Genomic DNA, 4,593 nt, shown 5'->3' on the forward strand with positions numbered 1-4,593 from the left:
TCTGCACCCCACTTTGAAGAGTGGTGTCTGGGGTCTTAAACGCTAGCAAGCAGCCATCCAAGATGCATCAATTGGTCTCAACCCACCTGGATCAAAGGAGCATGAAGAATACCAAGGACACAAGGTGATTACTAGCCCAAGAGACAGAAAGGGCCACATGAACCAGCGACAACATCATCCTGAGACCAGAAGAACTAGATGGTGCCCAGCTACAACAGATGACTGCCCTGACAGGGAACACAACAAAGAACCCCTGAGGGAGCAGGAGAGCAGTGGGATGCAGACCCCAAATTCTCATAAGACCAGACTTAATGGTCTGACTGAGACTAGAAGGACCCTGGTGATCATGGCCCCCAGACCTTCTGTTGGCCCAGGACAGGAACCATTCCTGAAGCCAACTCTTCAGACATGGATTGGACTGGACAATGGGTTGGAGAGGGATGCTGGTGAGGAGTGAGCTTCTTGGATCAGGTGGACACTTGAGACTATGTTGGTATCTCCTGCCTGGAGGGGAGATGAGAGGGTGGAGGGGGTTAGAAGCTGGCGAAACGGACACGAAAAGAGAGAGTGGAGGGAGAGAGTGGACTGTCTCATTGGGGGAGAGTAATTGGGAGCGTGTAGCAAAGTTCTACTCTGTCCTATAGGGTCGCCGTGAGTCGGAATCGACTCGAGGGCACTGGGTTTAGCAAGGTGTATATGGGTTTTTGTGTGAGAGACTGACTTGATTTGTAAATTTTCACTTAAAGCACAATAAAAATTATTAAAAAAAAAAACTTGACAAAGAGAGTACGACAAAGGAAAATTACAGTCATAACCAAAGATACAAAATAAAGCATTTGCAACCTCAATTTGGCAATATATAAAAACGATGCTACATCATGATCAAGTTGGCTTTCTCCCAAAATATGAGGAAAGTGAAGCACAGAGAAGTTTAAGTAACTTGACCCAAGTCACAGAACTAGGTCACGGACCCCTTTGAGAATCTGATGAAAGCTATAGATGATCTAAGAAAAACACATACGCGCACACAGATCCTGAAGCTCCTCTTTGAATTCAGGTTAGGAAGCCCTGGAGAGCGTGACCTCTTGAAATTCCTTACAGCTATAAGATTCTGCAGGGCCCTCTGAGATGCGTGGGAGAAAGGAACCCTCTGTGTACTGAGTATTGCACTATTATCTCCAATGATCTCTGGCTTCTGGGACCAGGCTGGAATCCCCTCCTGCTCCACATCTCCTCTAGACACCAGCAGTCCACAGCTGAAACAGAGCAAGCTGCTCTGGCAGGAAAAGGGTGGGCAAAAATAAACCCTTGTTGTAACAAATATAGATCTTTAGTTCCAGGAAAAAAAAAGAAAAAAAGATGTATGGAAGCCTTGTAGGGGATTAGTCAGCATCTTAGTTACCTAGTGCCATTAAAATAGAAATACCACAAGTGGATGGCTTTAACAAAGAGAAGTTTATTCTCTCACAGTCCAACCCAGTAAAACCCACAGTCCAGTAGGCTAGAAATCTGAATTCAGGGTGCTGGCTCCAGAGGAAGGCTTTCTCTCTCTGTCAGCTCTGGAGGAAGGTCCTTGTCATCAGTCTTCCCTTAGTCTGGGAGCATCTCGATGCAGGAGCCTCAGGTCCAAAGGACACGCTGTGCTGCCTACACTGCTTTCTTGGTGGTATGAGGTCCACAACTTTCTCCTTGCTTCCCTTTTCTTTTATCTCTTGTAAGATAAAAGGTGGTGCAGGCCACAGCCCAGGGAAACTCCCTTCCCTTTGGATCAGGGATGTGACCAGATAAGGGTGTTACAATCCCACCCTAACCCTCTTTAACGTAAAATTACAATCACAAAATGCAAAATGGAGAACAACCACAGAATACTGGGGATCATGGCCTAACCAAGTTGATACACACATTTTAGGGGGGACATAATTCAATCCATGACAGTCAGTTTTGCCATCCTGCTAGGTTGAAAGGGAGCCAAACCCAGAGGATGGGGAGGACTTCGCTATCATCCAAGAAGAAGCAGGAGTGGGGCATGTTTTTTGGATCCAGGGGCCCTGTGTTCTCAACCTTGTAGCCCCAGGAGACAGAGATAGTTGTAACATTGGAGACAGCAGGAAGCAGCAACAAGCACAGCAGAATCCAGTGGCAGAGAAATGGCAGGAGCAGAACCAGGAGAACTCAGCTAGAGGGATGCTGTGGGCTTCCTGGCCCACCACGTGAGGCTGCTTCAGAGGCCGTGCCAGCCCAAGGAGCAAGAGAGCTGAGCACCTTCGAGCAGGAGGCTTCCTGGTGGAGTGGGTGCCTACGGGCACATATCAGCAGAGATAAAAGAGGTTTAGAACACTTGCCTGAGCAGGGCAGAGGCCAGGCCAAGGGCTAAGGGCCAAGGGCAGAGAGGCGCCTCTCCTTAGGGATCTGAGAGGAGCTGAGAGAGCTTCCTGCACTAAAGAAAGGAGACTTTGCCTACACGCTTCCTGATCCTGATCCCAAGTTGTAGCCTGCTACTTTCCTAATAAATCCATGACTGTGAGTATGGTATGTGAGATCTGTGTGGCCATTGTCTTGAATTATTCAACCCAACAGAGAAGTGGAGAGTGCCATAAGAGGGATGGCTGGTGTCAGAACTGGTGAAAAGGTTGGAGAGGGGAGGTATGTCTGACCTACACCTCAGAGGAATCAGCTTTGGGCTGAGGCTGATGGTGATTCTCCCCCCTTGTGAAGTTAGAGGAGGTCAGGTACCTCGACAGCCACATCATGTTTCACACCTGGCTCATAGAGAATAGTGTTTAAATGTGCTGTTTTTGCAACCAGCTCAGACAGATTCGAGTCTCCACTCAGCCCCTAACCAGCATGTGAATGCAGACAAATCACTTAACCTCTCTGTGACTAAGCTCTCCTTTTCTTTATACTGAACATAGTGGAGTTTTTTTAGCAGTAGTAGTACCTGCCTCATAGATTGGCGAAGAATAAAGTTACCACATGCACAGTCTTCATAGCATGCATTCCAAGTGCTCTTTAAAGGTTGTACATCCAACTCTTGGAAACCTCTTGTTGAAGGAAACGCTAAGTCATCGAACGTTTCTAAGTGGGATAATAGTGGATTTCAGTTGACATGATACATGTGGTCCATGTCTCATTGTCCCATGCAGGACCCTCTAGCTCTGAAGACAAACATCAGTCACTGGGAACTGAAAGAATGTCCTCCAAGGATTTGACATTTGGAATGATTTTCTTATTGCAGACTACAGTTGGTTTTCTGGGGAACTCTTCTCTTCTTTTCCTGTGTATCTTCCTTTACTTCACTGGATGCAAGTCAAGGTCCACGGACTTGACTGTTCTGCACCTGACTACAGCCAACTCCATGGTCATTCTGGCTAAAGGAATCCCCCAGAATATGGCAGCTTTTGGGTGGAAAAATTTCCTCAATAATTTTGAATGCAAAGTAGTTTTCTATGTTCACAGAGTGGGCAGGGGAGTGTCCATTGGCAACCCCTGTTTCTTGAGTATCTTCCAGGCCATCACCATCAGCCCCAGGAGCTCCAGGTGGGGGGACCTTAAGGTGAAATCTCCCAAGTACATTGGCTTCTCCCTTTTGCTGTGCTGGATCCTACACATGCCGTTAAATATCACTTTTCCTATACATGTGACTAGCAATTGGAGCAATAAAACCATCACAAAGAAAAAAGATTTAGAATATTGTTCTGGTGTAGCGTGTGGCAATTCCTCATGCTCACTGCATGCGGCATTGTTACCACCCCCTGATATTTTGCCTTTATGACTCATGCTCTGGGCCAGCAGCTCCATGGTTTTCATCCTGCTCAGACACAAGCAGCGGGTCCAGCACGTTCATAGGAACATCTCCCCTAGATCCTCCCCTGAGACCAGGGCCACCCAAACCATCCTTGCCCTGGAGAGCACCTTTGTGTTTTTTTACACATTCTCCTGCATCTTTCAAGTTTGTATGGTTGTTTATCATCATTCCAGTCGGTGGATGGTGAACACGACTGCACTAACTGCTGTGTGTTTCCTAACTGTCAGCCCCTTTGTCCTCATGAGCTGTGACTCCAGTGTCTCCAGGTTCTGCTTTGCCTGGAGAAAGAAGTCAAAGCCCCTTCATTTTATCAGAAATACGGTATTACAGAGGGGTGATACACACAAGCACACATTTGTGTATATGCATAAATGAGTGTGTGTGCACATCAGCCAGATTATGTTTCTAATTCATCATCAATAATATTGAAAAGTTGCCTAGTAAGAAATGCAAAAGCATTCTTAATTACAACAATAACTAACTGCTTTACCCCAAAGTTGATTTTATCTGACATTTACATCACCATGCTAGCTGATCAGTTGATTAAAATTACACAGGAAGCAGTTACCACTTTTCTACTCTAATCTTTCTGTTTTAGCTGTACTGTATTGCTTGAAAAATATATTCAAGTGACTAGAGTCAAGCAATATTTACTTTGACAAGATCAGTTAGTATATTTACATCGAATGTTATAATGGATATATTTTGGATCCGATTTACCAACTTATTTTCATGCTCTTCATAATACGTGGTCTATTTTATTATTTTTTTCTATCTTCTCCTGGGTT

General features: G+C 45.6%; 1 pseudogene; it reads left to right on the top strand.

Moving 5' to 3' along the window:
- The first annotated feature begins 3,190 nt into the window (after positions 1-3,190).
- LOC126086270 (vomeronasal type-1 receptor 4-like) lies at positions 3,191-4,180 on the top strand (annotated as a pseudogene).
- Positions 4,181-4,593: the final 413 nt, after the last annotated feature.

The sequence above is a fragment of the Elephas maximus genome, chromosome 11 (genome assembly GCF_024166365.1).
Source record: "Elephas maximus indicus isolate mEleMax1 chromosome 11, mEleMax1 primary haplotype, whole genome shotgun sequence".
NCBI lineage: Eukaryota > Metazoa > Chordata > Mammalia > Proboscidea > Elephantidae > Elephas > Elephas maximus.